The sequence below is a fragment of the Gorilla gorilla genome, chromosome 2 (genome assembly GCF_029281585.2).
Source record: "Gorilla gorilla gorilla isolate KB3781 chromosome 2, NHGRI_mGorGor1-v2.1_pri, whole genome shotgun sequence".
Taxonomy (NCBI): domain Eukaryota; kingdom Metazoa; phylum Chordata; class Mammalia; order Primates; family Hominidae; genus Gorilla; species Gorilla gorilla.
Window position 1 is genome coordinate 85,244,743 of NC_086017.1, and position 17,597 is coordinate 85,262,339.

The 17,597-nt window shown below is 44.2% G+C and overlaps 1 pseudogene; it reads right to left on the minus strand.

Moving 5' to 3' along the window:
* Window positions 1-3,232: 3,232 nt before the first annotated feature.
* LOC101153201 (olfactory receptor 7E24-like) lies at window positions 3,233-5,318 on the minus strand (annotated as a pseudogene).
* Window positions 5,319-17,597: the final 12,279 nt, after the last annotated feature.

Sequence of the window (17,597 nt, forward strand, 5' to 3'; positions counted from 1 at the left end):
GTTTACATGGAGTCTCATTCTGTCGCACAGGCTGGAGTACACTGGCACAATCTGGGCTCACTGCAACCTCTGCCTCCCGGGTTCAAGCGGTTCTTGTGCCTCAGCCTCCTGAGTAGCTGGGACTATAGGTACACGCCACCATGCTCGTCTAATGTTTTGCATTATCATTAGAGACAGGGTTTCACCAAGATGGCCAGGCTGGTCTTGAATTCCTGACCTCAGGTGATCCGCCCACCTCAGTCTTCCAAGATGCTGGGATTACAGGCGTAAGCCACCGCACCGGCCAGAAGTGCCTGCCTTTTGAAGGCTGAAGAGTCTTCCATTGTATGAATGAACTGCAGTGTGCTTTTTCATTCATCTGTCCATGAACCATTGGGTTGCTTCCACATTTTGGCTGTTGTGAATAATGCTGCTATGAATATGGGTGTACAAATATCTCTTCCACTCCTGGCTCCTAATTCTTTTTGGTAGGTACCCACAAGTGCAACTGTGGGAACATCTGATAATTCTGTTTCTAATTTTTCCAGTACACGGCATACTATTTTTCCTGTTCCTTCATGGTTTTACATTCCCTCCAATCATGTTCAAGCATTCCTACTTCCCTCTAGTTTCACCAATTCTTGTTTGTTTATTACATCCATCCTAATGTGTAGTATCACATTCTTGGTTTGATTTGTGCTTCCCTATGATGAGTGATATTGAACATCATTTTAGATGCTTATTGGCCATTGCTATATCTTCTTTAGGGACTCGTCTACTCGAGTCTTCAGACCATTGTTAATGGGATGCTCTGGGTTTCTTGTTGTTTAGTTCTATCTGTTCTTTCTCTATGATGGATATCAGCCTCTTTCCAGACATATGATTTGCAAATACTTTTCCTCATCCATGGGTTATGTTTTCATTCAGTTCACGGTGTTTTTTGATGCACAAAAGTGTCTGTCATTTAGATGTAATCCAAGGAATCTAATTTTCTTTTGTTGCCTATGCTTTTGGTGTCATATACCAGAAAGCATTGCCCTATCTGATGTCATGGAAATGTGGCCAATGTTTTCTTTTAGGCATATTATACTTTTAGCAGTTGGAGTTAGGGCTTTGATCCAGTTTGTGTTAAGTTTTGTACCTGGTATGACGTAGGGTCCACCTTCATTCTTCTGCATGTGGAAATCAAGTTTCCCCAACGCCATTTCTTGAAAAGGCTGCTTTTCCACCAATGAACTTTCTTAGCACTCATGTTAAAAATCATTTGAACTCATAGGTGAGAAGTTATTTCTGTGCTCAAAAACAAACAGACAACAGATAAGGATATACCATGGGCTGGGCGTGGTTGCTCCTGCCTGTAATCCCAGCCGTTTGGGAGGCTGAGGCGGGCAGATCACCTGAGGTCAGGAGTTCAAGACCAGCCTGACCAACAGGGAGAAACCCCCGTCTCTACTACAAATACAGCATTAGCTGGGCGTGCTGGGACATGCCTGTAATCCCAGCTGCCTGGGAGGTGGAGACAGGAGAATCGCTTGAACCCAGGAGGCAGAGGTTGTGGTGAGCCAAGATGGCACCATTACACTCCAGCCTGGGCAACAAGAGTGAAACTGCATCTCAAAACAGAAAACCAAAACCAAAAAAACCCAGCATGATTTCAAGAGCAAAAAGAGAATAGCTTAGAAACCAGCATAATGAGAAAGGTAGGAAGCTTCTTACCAAAGCATCTGGAAATATGCAAGAAATTCTTGTGTGCTAAAATTTTCATACTGTGCTGTCAAACACTAGAACTCACTTATTCCATTTTTCTGTATTTTGGGACCCAGTTATCCACTTCTCTTCCTTCCCCATCCCACCCCTTTTCTTCCTAGCATCTGCTAACCACCTTTATACTTTCCACCTTCCTGAGATTCCTTTTGTGTGTAGGTGTGTGATGGAGTCTCTTTCTGTTGCCCAGGTTGGAGTATACAGGCACAATCTGGGCTCACTTGGACCTCCACCTCCCAAGTTCAAGCAGTTCTTGGGCCTCAGCCCTCCGAGTAGCTGAGACTACAGGCACGCGTCAGCAGGCCCAGCTAATTTTTTGTGTTTTCAGTAGAGACGGGGTTTCACCATGTTGGCCAGGCTTGTCTTGAACTCCTGGACACAAGTGATCCGTGCAACTTGGCCTCCTAACATGCTGGGATTACAGGCCTGAGCCAATCCACCTGGCCAAGATTTTCTTTCTTGTTCCTGCAAGAAACATGTGAGGACATGTAAGATTTGTCATTCTGTGCCTGGCTTATTTCACTTAACACACAGACCTGCAATCTCATCCATTTGGTCTGCAGTGGAGAGGATTTTATTCCTTTTTAGGCTGAATACTACTTCATTGTGTGTGTATACCACAGTTTCTTAATTGAACAAATTTCTAAAAAGCAAATATTTTTAAAAAGTCTCGGAATGTGAAACTTCAGGGATACTCTGCCCATTTTATTCTTTTCTATTTCCCATCTTATGTATATGCAAGTGTATAACAAAGCAGCAATCAGTGTGTGTATAAATCTATCACTTCAACAAATGTAAAATGAAAATGCTAAGTGGTGGCTGGGCGCGGTCGCTCACGCCTGTAATCCCAGCACTTTGGGAGGTTGAAACTGGCGGATCACCTGAGGTCAGGAGTTCAAGACCAGCCTGACCAATATGGAGAAACAGTGTCTCTACTAAAAATACAAAACAAAACAAAACAAAACAAAAATCAGCTGGGCATGGTAGCACATGCCTGTAATCCCAGCTACTTGAAAGGCTGAGACAGGAGAATCGCTTGAATACGGGAGGCAGAGACGGCAGTGAGCCGAGATCGTGCCATTGCACTCCAGCCTGGGCAACAAGAGTGAAACTCGGTCTCAAAAAAAAAAAAAAAAAAAAAAAGAAATAAAAAAGAAAATGCTAAATGGTAAGAAAAAACAGCATAATAAAAATTTGTATGGTGTTGATGGACAATTCATTGGAAGATAATATTTGAAGAAATCATATTGCAATTAACTTCTGTTCTTACTCATTGGAACTTGATGCCTCTAAAAACATTGGAACCACCTCTGGTGCTTTAAAAAAAAAAAAAAAAATCCACATACCCACACAGGCCCAAGTAAATCAGAATCTCAGCTAATGAGACCCAGGACTCATCATTTGTAAGCTCACCAGGTGATATGACTCAAAGCCAAGATTGAGGATGGATGACATGGATCTCTACACATAACCTGCCTAAATAGATTCTCTAGAAGCAGTTTATAAAGAAATTCCACATGAACTCTGGAAGAGGATATGAATTTGATGTACAGTATGTCCTCACTTAACATCTTTGAAAGTCTCTTGTAATCTTCACCTTTAAGCAAAGTTATGGATAGTGAAACCACTTATTCCTCATCAACATTATAACTAGACAACTTTGAACGCACCAATAGTGTTGGAGGACCAGCTGTACATTGTTTCCATAAAGTCAGTTTTCAGGGAATTCCAAAGTGAAGTGAGGACTTCGCGTATATAAGTGATGGTTGTGATTCCACCTAGATGACAGGCTTATTGCTCAGAAACTAAAGGAGGCCACCTAGGTATAGAGGACTCAGTCATGAGGTTTCTGCTAAACAAAGGATCCCAGAATACTCACCCATTCCAGTTAAAGGCATAACGAAGAAAGCAATATTCACATAGCAAATGTGGAAAGGAATAAAAGCCATCAAGCAACAAAAAAAATGTGACTAAGGGGCAGGATTTGCAGATGTAGGGATTTAATGTGGTTGCCCTTTCTTACAGACACAAGAAAAAGGATGGAAGAGATCATGAGATTCAACTGTTGTGCTGCGCAGCCTCCATGGGGCACTTTGAATGTCCCTGTTTCTCAGGCTGTAGATGAAAGGGTTCAGCATGGGGGTGACCACAGCGTACATCACTGAAGCCACCACACCATTGCTGGGAGGTGGTGACACAGCTGAAGTCAGGTACATGCCAATGCCTGTTCTGTAAAATAAGCAAACAACTGCCAGGTGAGAGCCACAGGTGGAGAAGCCTTTATACTTCCCATCTGACGGTGACATCCTTAGAATGGAGGGGACGATTTTATAGTAAGACAAAAGGATCCCTGAAATGGGAAGAAAACCAAACATAGTACTATCTAAATATATGAATATGCTATTGATGACGCTGTCAGAACAGGCAAGGTTGAGAAGCTGAGATGGCTCACAGACAAAATTAGAGATTTCCACATTCTTGAAGAAGGTGAATTGTAACACAATCCAACTGTGCAGCTGGGAATCCAACAGGCTAAGGAAAAAGGACACCAAAACTAAGAAGACACAGAGGTGAGGATTCACGATGACTGGGTAGTGCAGGGGGTGACAGATGGCCAAAAATTGGTCATAGGCCATCAGTCAGGAGCATGTCTTCTATACATGCAAAAAGGACCAAGAAAGACATCTGTGTCAGGCAGCCCGCATAAGAGATGACTCTGCTATGCTACTGCATGTCCACAATCATCTTGGGAACTGTGGCCGAGGTGAAACCGATGTCAATCCAGCGCAGGTTGGAGAGGACGAAGTACATGGAGGTGTGGAGGTGGGAGTCAGAGCTGACAGCCAGGATGATGAGCAGGTTCCTCAGCACCATGACCAGGTACATGGACAGGGACAGCCCAGCGAGGACGGGCTGCAGTTCTGGATCCTCTGAGATTCCCAGGAGGAGGAATTCTCAGACACCTGTGAGATTCCGTGGCTCTGTGTGACTTGGACGCCTTGAGAAGAAAAGAGGATTGGAAAAATAAAAGATAAAAACCAGCGCTTAATGCTGTATGTATATTTTGGATGCAAGCAATTCACAAGAAACATTTTCAGACTTGAGGGCCATACACCATCAGCAATATTTCTCAGTTGTGACAAACCCAAAAATCTCAGAATTATTACATGATTTACCTTTTTGCTCTTCAACTCTTTCTGTACATTACTACTTTAGAGAAAATCCACTGAAGAATGTTAGAAGACCAAAACGTAACATATAACAAATCCATGATCTCAGTAAAACATGGCCTACTCTTTTCAGAGAAAATAAAATGCAATACACATATTCTTCTCTCTTCAAGGAAAAGATCTCAGTCTAATTGAAAGAAATTAAGAAGCAGTGGAATACACTCTATTTCATTCTGACACGATGCTACAAATTCCTTTGATGTAGAATATTTAAAAGGACGATACAAGAGCTAGGACCGCATTATCTAAAAACGAAATCGAACCTTAGAGTTCTTAATCGGAAGACCCTTTAACATGCTAGTTACTTTTCATATTTATTATCATCCTTAGGTTTTCTGACATCATTTCTTCATAAAGGTACATGCACTCTCAAATATGGGAGCTGTGTTTCTAAATGAAATGAATATGTAACTCTTGTCCGAGCGTGATGGCTCACACCTGTAATCCCAGCACTTTGGGAGGCTGAGGCTGATGGATCACCTGAGGTCAGGGGTTCCAGGCCAGCCTAGCCAAAGTGGTGAAACCCGGTCTCTAGTGAAAATAGAAAAAATTAGCCGGGCGTGGTGGCGGGTAACCCTAGCTACTCGGGAGGCTGAAGCAGGCGAATCCCTTAGAACATGGAAGACAGAGATTGTACACCCTGTGATAGGATTTTTGATATCCTAGGGAGATATTGCTTCTGACATCAGAGTGGGCCTACACCCTGTGATATTATTTGTAATATCCTAGAAAGATATTGCCCCTAATATCACAGTGGCTGTACACCCTGTGATATTAATTGTAATATCCTACAGAGATATCACTCCTAATAATACAGTGAGTGTACACCGTGTGATATTATTCATAATATATGATGGAGATAGGACTCCTGATATCACAGTGAGTGTGCACCATGTTTGTACACCCTGTGATATTATTTGTAACAACGTAGACAAATATTATAGCTAATATCAACGTGGGTGTACACCCTGTGATGTTATTTGTTATTCACTAGCTAGATATTACTCCTAACATCACAGTGAGTGTACATCATGTGTGCACACATTGTGAAATTATTTGTAATACCCTAGGAAGATATTACTCCTTGTATCACAGTGGGTGTACTTTGTAATCACCTAGGGATTTACGATTCTTTATATTACAGTGGGTGTACCCTCTGTGATGTTATTTGTGATGTCCTAGGAAGATATTACTCCTAATAGCAAAGCGGATGTACACCATGTACATCATAATATCCCAGAGAGATATTTCTCCTAATATCACAGTGGGTGTACACTCTGTGATGTTATTTGTACTATCCTAGAGAGATATTGCTCCCAGTATCACAGAGGGTGTACACCCTGTGATATTATTCATAATATCCTAGAGAGATATTACCCCTAATATCACCGTTTCTGTACACCCCGTGGTATTATTCATAATATCCTAGGGAGTTATTATCCCTAACATCACAGAGCATATACACCATGGGTGACCACCCTGTGATGTTATTGGTAATATCCTAGGGGGATATTACCCTTAATGTCACATTGGGTGTTCACCATGTGTGTACACACTGAGATGTTACCCGTAATATCTAGGGAGAAATTACAGTGGGTGTACATCATGTGTTTCTATTCTGTGATGCTATTGGTAATATCTTAGAAAGTTATGAGCCCTAGTGCCATAGTGGGTGCATACCATGTGTGTCCACTCTGTGATGTTATTGGTATTATCCTAGGGAGATAGTTCTGATAACATCACCGTGGGTGTACATCATGTATGTACTCCCTGTGGTCTTATTGGTTATGTCCTGGGTTGATAGTACTCCTAATATCACCGTGGGTGCACACTATGTGTGTACATTCTGTGATGGTATTCGTAATATCCTAGGGAGATATCACTCCTGATGTCATAGTGGGTGTACAGCCTTGTGATATTCTTGGTAGTATCCTTGGGACGTATTACTCCTGTTATCACAGTGGGTGTACACCCTGTGATAGTATTTGTAATATCCTAGGGAAATATCATTGTATACCCTGTGATATTGTTTGGGACATTTGAGGGAGCTATTTCTCTTAAAGTCAGAGTGGATGTACATCCTGTAATATTCTTCCTAATATCACAGTGGGTGTACACCATGACTGATTTTTTTTCTAATATCCAGCGGGGGAGAGGATGATATTGCTTCCAATATCACAGAAGGTGTACACCCCCCTGTGATATTGTTCCTAATATCCAGGGAAGGAGACGATGACATTATTCCCAATATCACTGGGGGTGTACCACCTCCCGCCGGGATATTGTTCTTAATATCCGGAGGTGGAGAGAATGATGTTACTCCCAATATCACAGGGGGTGTGCACCACCCCTGTTTGTAAACACCCCCTGTGATATTGTTCCAAATGGCCTGTGAAAGAGTAAATATGACTCCCATTACCGCGGGGGGTGTTCAGCCCTGATGATATTGTTTTCTAACATCCAGGGAAGGAGAGTATGCTATTACTCCCAATATCGCAGGGGTTGTACACCCTTTTGTGTTTTTGTGCCCAATATCCAGGAAAATAGAGGATGATATTACTCCCAATATCGAAGTAATTGTACAGCACCCCTGTGATATTCTTCCTAATATCCAGAAAGGAAAAGAATGATATTACTCCCAACAGCATAGGAAATGTATACCCACACTGTGATATCTTTCCCAATATCCAGGTGGGGAGAGGATCATATTACTTCCAGTGTCGCAGGGTGTGTACACCCCCTCTGTGATCTCGTTGCTAACATCCAGGTTTGGGGAGGTCGACATTACTCCCAATATCGCAGGGGGAGTACACCCCCCCGTGACCTTGTTAGTCATTTCCTGGGTGGAGAGGATGATATTCCTCCCAATATTGCAGGAGGTGTACACACCCCTGTGAAAATCTTCCTCATATCCAGAAGGAGAGAGGATGATATTACTCCCAGTACTGCAGGGGGTTTACACAGCCCTGTGATACTCTTCCTAATATCCACAGGGAGAGAGGATGATATTGCTCCCAATATTGTAGGGGGTGTACAAAACCCTGTGATATTGCTCCTAATATCCAGAGCGAAAGAGGATGATATGACGCTCAATATCACAGGGGGTGTACACCCCTCCTGGCCTATTTTTCAGAATACCCTGGGAGGGAGAGGATAAGCTTACGTTGAATATCGCAGGGAATGTACACCCTCCCCCTCTGATACCCTTCCTAATGTCCAGGGGAAGAAAGGAAGATTTTATTCCCAATATCGCAGAGGCAGTACACCACACCTGTGATGTTGTTCCCAATATGCAATGGGGGAGAGGATGATACTACTCTCAATATCGCAGGGCTGTTAACATCCCCAGTGATATTTTTCCTAATATCTAGGGGAGAGACAGTTATATGACAGCAAAGGTCGAAGGGTCTGTATATCCCTTCCTGATATTGTTCCTAATATCCAGGGGGGAAGAGGATGATATCAAATATGAAAGGGAGTGTACACCCCCCACCCCTACGATATTGTTCTTAATATTCGTGAGGGGAGACGATGATATTACTCCAAATATCGCAGAGGTTGTTGACACCCCTCTGTGATATTGTTTCCGATATCCGGGGGCGAGAAAATCATATTACTTCCAATATTGCAGGTGGTGTATACCCCAGCTGAAATATGGCACCGAATATCCAAAGAGGGAGAGGATGGTATTAATACCAATATCGAAGTGTGTGTACACGCCCCTTGTGATATGGTTTTTAATATCCAGTGGGCGGGAGGATGATATTAGTCCCAACATCCTAGAGGGTGTACACTAGCCCTGTGATATTGTCCCTAACTTCCAGAGGGGAGAGGATGATATCACTCCCAATATCTCAGAAGTTGTACATCCCCCATGATCCTGTTCGTCATATCCAGGGAGGCACAGGATGACATTCCATTGAATTTCGCGACAGGCATACATGCACAGTGTGATATTGTTCCTAATATCCAAGAAGGGAGAGGATGATATTACTCCCAATAAAGCAGTGGGTGTACATCACCCCTGTGTTATTGTCTCTAATATCCGGGGCCGGGGGAGGTGGGGAGAGGATAACATTCCCTCAAATTTAGCAGGTGGTTTGACGCCCCTTGTGGTGTTGTTTTCAGCATCCAGCGGGGAAGACAATAGTACTATTTATGATAGTCTGATTCATCCGCTCCACCTTTCCGGAACTCTGAGGCCGGGAGGCGGCATGCAGTTTCCGTGTGATCCCCAATACCTTTGCTGTCTTCTGTACCAAGGCAGCCAAAAACGCAGGCCCGTTGTCTGAGCCGATCCGTAAGGGCGGTCAAAATCTAGGAATCAGATCTGGAAGAAGCACAGGGGTTACTTCACTAGCTTTCTCAGTTCGTGTTGGATAGGCCTCCACCCACCCAGAGTAGGTACGCCCAAGAACTAGTACATACTTGTTACCTCCACACTTTGGCATCTCTGTGAAGTCCACCTGGAGACCTTCAAAGAGGGCTGCTCCATAAGCTCATATGCCGGGCGGAACGGCTGGACCTTGCCTCGCATCATGCTGTCGGCAGGTAACACACCGCTGCCTCACCATTTTGGCAAGGGCTGAGAAACGCGAGATGTAGAAATACCAGCCTAACAACTTTTCCAGTGACAGTTGACCTCGATGGGTGGTTTCTTGCACAGCCAGTACAACTGCGGCTCCTAGCAGCTGTGGCACAGCTACTCACCCATCTGGTAACCGAATCCATCCTTCCTTCATCACTTGTCCTTCCCTCTACCTGGAGAAAGTCCTTTTCTTCTTTAGAAGAAGCAGGTCCAAGATCAGGTGCTTGAGGGAGCACTGATGCCCAGAAGGGGACAGATGCTGCTTTTCGAGCCTCTGAGTCAGCGCGGGGATTCCCCAAACCCAGCAAGGTGGACGCTCGCTGGTGTCCTCTGCAATGCATAACTGCCACCTTGTGGGGTTTCCATACTGCTTCTAATATTTGCAAGATTTCTTGTTGATATTTTCTGTCTTTTCCCCCAGAGTTCAATAGGACCTTTTTTTTTCCTATCACGCTCCATGCACTTGAAGGGTTAAAAAGACATACCTAGATTCAGTGTAAATGTTTACAGTCTCACCCTCACTGAGTTCTAAGGCATGAATTAAAGCAATGAGTTCAGCTTTCTGGGCTGAAGTGGCCTGGGGCAACGATCTGGCTTCAACAACAGTGTCCAGGGTTCCCACTGCATACCCTGCACCTCTCTCTCCTTGGGGGTTGAAGAAGCTGCTCCCATCCACGTATAGTTCCCAACCTACTGATGCCCAAGCCTGGTCCCGGAGGTCAGGTCTGCTAGAGTCAATTGAGTCCAACACTTCTACACAATCAGGCTCAACAGGGCTCTCTGATACCGGGAGCAAGGTGGCGGGGTGTAGGGTGTTGCAAACTACAATGGTTATACGGGGATTTTCGCAGAGCAGTTTGGTACTTGGTGAGTCTGGCATTCGTTAGCCAATGATGTCCTTTAGTATTCATTAAAGTCACCACAGCATGGGAGGTCTTTATGTCCAGGTTTTTACCAAGAGTCAGCTTATTTGCTTCTTTACTGGCAGGGCAGTTGCTGCCAAGGCCCTCAAACAGGGGGGCCATCCTTTAGAAACCCCGTCTAGTTGTTTAGAGAGGTAGGCCACCGGCCTCAGCCAGGGCCCCACAGTTTGGGTTCAAAGTCCAGCTGCCATCTTTTCTCTCTCTGATGCATAGAATGGAAAAGGCTTTGTCAGATCAGGTAGCCCCAGGGCTGGGGCTGCCAGAAGTTTTTCCTTTAACTCATGAAAGACTTGCTGTTGTTGGGATCCACATTCCAAAATTTCCCGGTCCCCACCCACTTTGTGACCTCATACAAAGGCTTGGATAATACTGCAAAGTTTGGGATCCACAGTATACAAAACCCCACAGCTCCTAAGAATTCTCTCACCTGCCTTCTGCTCTTAGGCTCTGCTAGATTGCAAATGACCTGCTTTCTTTCTGATCCCGGGCTGCGTTCTGACCCCTGTCGGATAGTCAATCCCAAGTAACGTACCTGCTGTCGGCAGATCTGAGCTTTCTTCTTGGACACCTTCTACCCACAGTCCTCCAGGTGCTGGTGTAGGGCATCTGTTCCCTTGGCACACCCGACTGCCATGGGGTGTCCCAGCAGAAGGTCATCAACCTACTGGAGCAACACGCAGCCTAGGCCTCTGCTGGGAAACTTCTGGAGGTCTCGAGCCCATGCCTCCCCGAAGATGGTGGGGGAGTTCTTGAACCCTTGGGGAAGCCCGGTCCAAGTGTACTGAGTGGTGACACCTGACTCCGGATCTTCCCACTGAAAGGCAAACAGCTTCTGCCTCTCAGGGGCTAATCTGATAGGAAAGAAAGTGTCTTTCAGGTCCAAGCAGGTGAACCAGCTGTTCTCAGCTGGTGGCAACCCCAACAATGTGGACGGGTTAGGTACTGTTGGATGTAAAGTCAGTGTAGCTTGATGAAGCAAGTGCAAATCCTGTACCGGCCGGTAGTCCTTGGTCCGTGGCTTGGGAACAGGCAGGAGGGGAGTGTTCCATGGAGACTGACAAGGAACAATAATTCCATAAGTTCTTAGGTGCTTGAGACGGACCTGGATACCTTGAAGGGCTTCTCTGGGGACCGGCTCCTGTTTTTGCCTCACCGGCTGGGCCCCAGTCTTGACTGGCCAATCCCGGAGGGCTGTCTTCTGCCCGTACTCTTGGCCACGGCTTAGCCAGAGCTGGTCTTCTCTCAGCCCGGCTCAGTTAAGAAAAGTCTCCATTCCTCCTCTCGGGGGACCATAAGGGTCATAATGACTCCCGTTCCGGGTAACTTTAGCAGCGAAGAGCCATGCTCTGTCAAAGAGATGGTGGCTGTCAGCTTACTGAGCAAGTCCCTTCCCGAAAAGGTCAAGGGACAGTCAGGCATGTACCAAAACTGATGAATGACTTTATGTCCTCCTACAGTACAAGTCCGAGGCAAGCAGAAAGCTTGCTTTGCTGAAACCCCCATGGCTCCGATGACGTCAATAGTCTTTTTGGATAAGGGGGTGACCGGGGCGGTTACTAGCAACTGTTGCGCACCGCTATCTACAAGAAAGTCAATGTCTCCACCCTTGACTGTCATTCTGACCAGAGGCTCTTTGGGGACGCTTGAACCCGGTCTCCCTCAGTCCAAGAACCCTTCTGCCAGGTTGAGCAGGGCCCCTTCCTCCTTGTCCGGGGCCTCCTGCTCTGAGTCACCTTGTTTTCTTTTGAGCTGAGGGCATTTGTTCTTCCACTGTCCTATTTCTTTACCATGAGAACACTGGTTACGCTGCAAACTCTGACAGCCAAGCTGAGTTTCTTTCCCAGGGCCCCCCTTCCCTTGCCTCTTTGGGGGGGCCCCTCTGATTGCTGCAGCTGACAAACAGGTCAGCGTGTCGCCGGGCCTGACCTCCATTCTCTTTGCCATTTTCCTTACGGCTTACTGCATCCCTGTTTACAAACACCTGGCTAGCTATTTCTAGTAATTGTGATGTATTCATCCCTGCAAGGCCAGCCTGTTTCTGCAGCTTTCTTCTCATGTCTTCTGCGCTTTGACGGATTAAAGCCATGTGAATCATGCGCTGATTTTCAGGGCTATCGGGATCAAAGAGTATACATACGATAGGCCTACCACAGTCTCTTGTACAATTGTGCTGGACTTTCTTCTTTTCCCTGAATGACCTCAGAGAGCTTGTTAACGTTTGTGGCCTTCTGAGCTCCACTCATTAATCCTTCCAAGAGAGCTTCCCTGTCTCAGTTTAGCCTTTGCATATCCTCTCTTTCATGTGGGTCCAACTGGGGGTCGGTTCCTGGCCACTGGGTCCTTCCATACTCTTGGGGGTTTTGATAATCAGCTGGTGCATGTTCCTCTAGCCACTTAGTTGCTGCTTGGAGGACTCTCCGCCTTTCTTCGCTGTTAAAGAGGAACATGAGCAACTGGTGTCAATCAGCCCAGGTGGGGTTGTGGGTCTGGATAACAGCTTGGAGCAAATCAATTAGGGCTTGTGGCTTTTCGGTATAGGGCGATGTATTGTTTTTCCAGTTGAGAAGGTCGACGCGGGTGAAGGGCTGGTACCCAAAAATCACGCCTCTCCACCACGTGACCATCCTCATCTATCCCAGTATACTGCTGCTCTCTCAGGGGCATTTGTGTCCCCATTTTGGGTCATAAACGAGCTGCCGAGGGAGGGGTGCAATGGCGCAATGCGACTTACCGCAATTAATAATCTCAATTATTAATTGACACTAATAATTATCAATATTAATAACCCATAATATAATTTTTAAAATCAATACCGATAATAATGATAATTAATATTAAATAGTTATACTAATGATAAGAATACATGATTAATATTAATGATTAATGACGCCTGATATTAATAACTGATATCGATCTTATTCATTAGAAAACAGTAATATTAGCTCCTAATAAGTAATATTAATATTAATAATCTGAAAACTTTTTATTAGCAATTATTTCTTAATATTAATATTAATATCAGTCATTCATATTCATGTTAATAATAAATGAGGAATAATTCATACCAATATTATGCCCTAATACCTCAGTGGGTGTACACCCACGTGTTATATTGCTCCTAATGTCCAGGGAGGGAGAGAGCATGATATTAAGTTCAATATCGCAGTAGGTGTACACACAGCTGGTGATATTGATCCGAATATAATCTCCAGGGGTTGGAGTATGACGTTACTCCCAATATAGCACTGGGTGTGTATCCATCCGGTGATTTTGCTCCTAATATTCACGGAAGAAGAGAATGCTATTACTCCCAACATCGCAGGAAGTGTACACCTCCGTGTGAGGTGGTCCTTAAAAATATTCCAAGACGGAGGGGATGATATGACTACATATACGGCAGAAAGTGAACACCCCCAAGGATATTGTTCCCATGATCCTGGAGGGAAGAGGATAATATTACTTTCAATATCACACAAGGTGGACATGCCCCCAATGATATTGTTTCCAGTTGCAACGTGGGAGAGGAGGACATGACACCCGATATCCCAGGGAGTAGAAACACCCCTGTGATACTGTTCCTAATATTCAGGGAGGAAAAGGATGATATGACTCCCAATACAGACGGGTGTACAACTTCTGTACACCCAGGGTGTACACCGGTCTGTGAAACAGTTCATAATCTCCAGAGGGGGAGATGATATTACTCACAATATGATAAACAGGCTGTGAGTCCACCGCGGATCCTAAGAGCCAGGGGGGCAAGAGGGACTGGCTCTTTCTTACTCCCTGCATCTCGGGGGGCACCTCTCCCCCCTGCGATGGGGGTTCTAAGAGCCAGGGGGGCAAGAGGGGCTGGCTCTTTCACTCCCCGTATCGCGGGGGGCGCCTCGCCCCCCTGCGATGGGGGTCTTAAGAGCCAGGGGGGCAAGAAGGGGTGATATTACTCCCCTTCTCCTAGTATGTTTTCTGTACTGCCACACTTGGTTAACACCCTGGGGCATTATTTTCCATATTCTAGGAAGGTGTCACTGTGTAAGTCCCCGCGGGTATACACCCTGTGATATTATTTGTGATATTGTAGCGAAATGTGAATCCTGATGTCACAAGTCTCTACACACTCTGATATTGTTCGCAATACCCTAGCGGGACGTTAATAATAATGTCACAATGTGTGTACAGCTTGTGCTATTATTCTTAATCTCATAAGGAGAGGTTGATTTTATTGTTACACGGAATATTTTCCCTTTGGTATGATTCGGAATATCCTGGAGGGATGTCACTCCTTATGTCACAGGGTTTGTACACCTTGTCAAATTACTCGTATTACCCTTATAAGATGTCACTCCTCATATCACCGGGGGTGTACACTCTGTGGTATTATCGTCATATTCTAGGGAAATGTTCCTTTTAATGTCACAGATGTTGCACACCTTGTGAAATTTTTTGTTATAGTTTTGTGGGATGTGACTCCTAACGTCACACGGGGTGTACACACAGTGATATTACGTGTAATCTTCTATAGAAATGTTACTCGTAAATCACAGGTCCTGTACACACTTTAGTATTCTTCATCATATTCTAGGAAAACGTGACTACTAATGTCACAGGGCGTGTAGATCCTGTCATAAAATTCGTAATATCCCAGCGGAAGTTCACTACTAATTTCACAGTGCGTGTACACCCTTTGATACTCTTCGTATTATCCTAAAGAGATGTGACTACTGATGTCCCAATTCATGTACATTCTCTGATATTATTCGTTATATCCTCGGGGGATGTGACTTCTAATGTCACAGGGTGTGTACTCCGTGTGTTCTATTTCATAATATCCTAGGGCAATTGTACTGTTAATGACACAGGGGGTGTACACATTGTGATATTATTCATGATATTCTAGAAGGATTTTGCTCCTAATGTCACAGGGGTGTACACCCTGTGATAGTATTCATAATTTCCCAGGGGTCTATACTCCTAATGTCACAGAAGATAACACCCTATGACATTATTCGTAATATTCTGGTGAGATGATTCTCCTAATATCACAGGGGGTGTACACCCTGTGATAGTATTCTTACTATTCTAGGGAGATGTCACTCTTAATGTCACAGGTGTGTTCCTTCTGTGATATTATTGCAAATATGCTAGCTGGATATTACTACTAATGTCACAATGCGTGTCCACCTTGTGATATTATGAGTAATATTCTGGGGGGATGTTACCCCTAACGTTACAGGGTGTACACCGTGTGATATTGCTCCCAATATTGTAAGGGGATGTTACTCCTAATGTCACAGGGGGTGTACAGCCTTCGATATTATTTGTAATCTTATAGAGAGATATTACTTTAATGATCACAGTGGGTGTACACACATGGGCTACACCCACTGGGATATTATTTGTAATATCTTAGGGAGATATAACTCCTAATATCACAGTGGGTGTAGCCCATGTGTGTACACCCTGTGATATTATTTGTGATATCCATGGTAAACATTACTTCTAGTATCCCACAGAGGGTACACCCTGTGATATTTTTCATAATATCCTAGGAAGATATTGCTTCTAATAACACAGTGGTTGTACACCATGTGTGTACACTCTGTGATGTGATAGCTTATATCCTAGGGAGATATTCCTTCTAATATCACAGTGAGTGTACACCCTGTGATATCATTCGTAATCTCCTAGAAAGATGTTGCTGCTAATATCACAGAGTGTGCCCCCAGTGACATCATTCGAAATATCCTAAGGAGATTTTACTCGTAATGTCACAGGGGTTGTACACCCTGTTATATTATTGTAATATTCTAGGGGGGTGTTACTTTTAAAGTCACAGGGGTGTACACCCTGTGATGTTATTCATAATATCCTAGGAAGGGGTTACTCCTAATATCACATGGGTTATCCTAGGAAGAGGTTACTCCTAATATCACACTCCTAATATCACACCCTGTGATAGCATTCGGAATATCCAAAAGGGATGTTACTTTTAATGTCACATGTGGTGTACACCCTTTGATAATATTTGTAAGATCCTAGGGACATATGACTTCAAATATCACATTGGGTGTACACACATGGTGTACACATTGTGTGTGAACACCTCCTGTGATATTATCCATAATATCCTAGGAAAATGGGACTCCTAATATCACGGTCAGTGGACACCCTGTGATATTATTGGTAATATCCTAAAGAGATGTTACCACTAAGGTCACAATGTATGTACACCGCCTGATATTATTCGTTATATCCTCGGGGTATGTTACTCCTAATGTCACATGGGGTGTACTCCCTGTGATATTATTCATAATATCCTAGGGGGATGTTACTTTCAATGTCACTGGGGGTCTATATCATGTGTATTCAACGCCTGTGTTACTATTCCTAATATCCTAGGGGCATGTTCCTCCTAATGTCTCAGGGGGTGAACACCATATGTGTTCACCTGCTGTGATATTATTCGTAATATCCTAGGGGAATATTACTCCTGATGGCACAGGAGATGTACACCGTGTGTGTCAACCGCCTGTGTCATTGTTCATAATATCCTAGGGGGATGTTTCCTTGAATGGCACAAAGTGTGCGCAAAAGGTCACAGAAGCTCTACACATTGTGATGTTATCTGCAATACCCTAGAAGGATGTTACTCCTAATATGTCACAGGGGTGTACACACTTTGATATTATTTGTAATCTCGTAGAGAAATATGACTTCAAATATCACAGTGGATGTTCACACATAGTGTATACCCTGTGATATTATTCGTAATATCCTAGGGAGATGCAACTCCTGATATCACAGTGTGTGTACCCGGTGTGTGTACACCCTTGATATGAGTCGTGATATCCACGGTAAATATGACTCCTCATATCACACAGTGTGCACACCCTGTGATATTTTTCTTAATATTTAAGGGAGATAGTGCTTCTAATATCACCGTGGGTGTACCCCATGTGTGTGTACTCTGTGACAGTATTTTTTATATCCTAGGGAGGTATTACTCGTAATGTCACAGTGGGTGTTCACCCTGTGATATCATTCTTATTTGACCTTGCTGCCTTTTTTAACCCACCCTACAAAAGGAATGGAACAGATAAGAAGATATTGAGA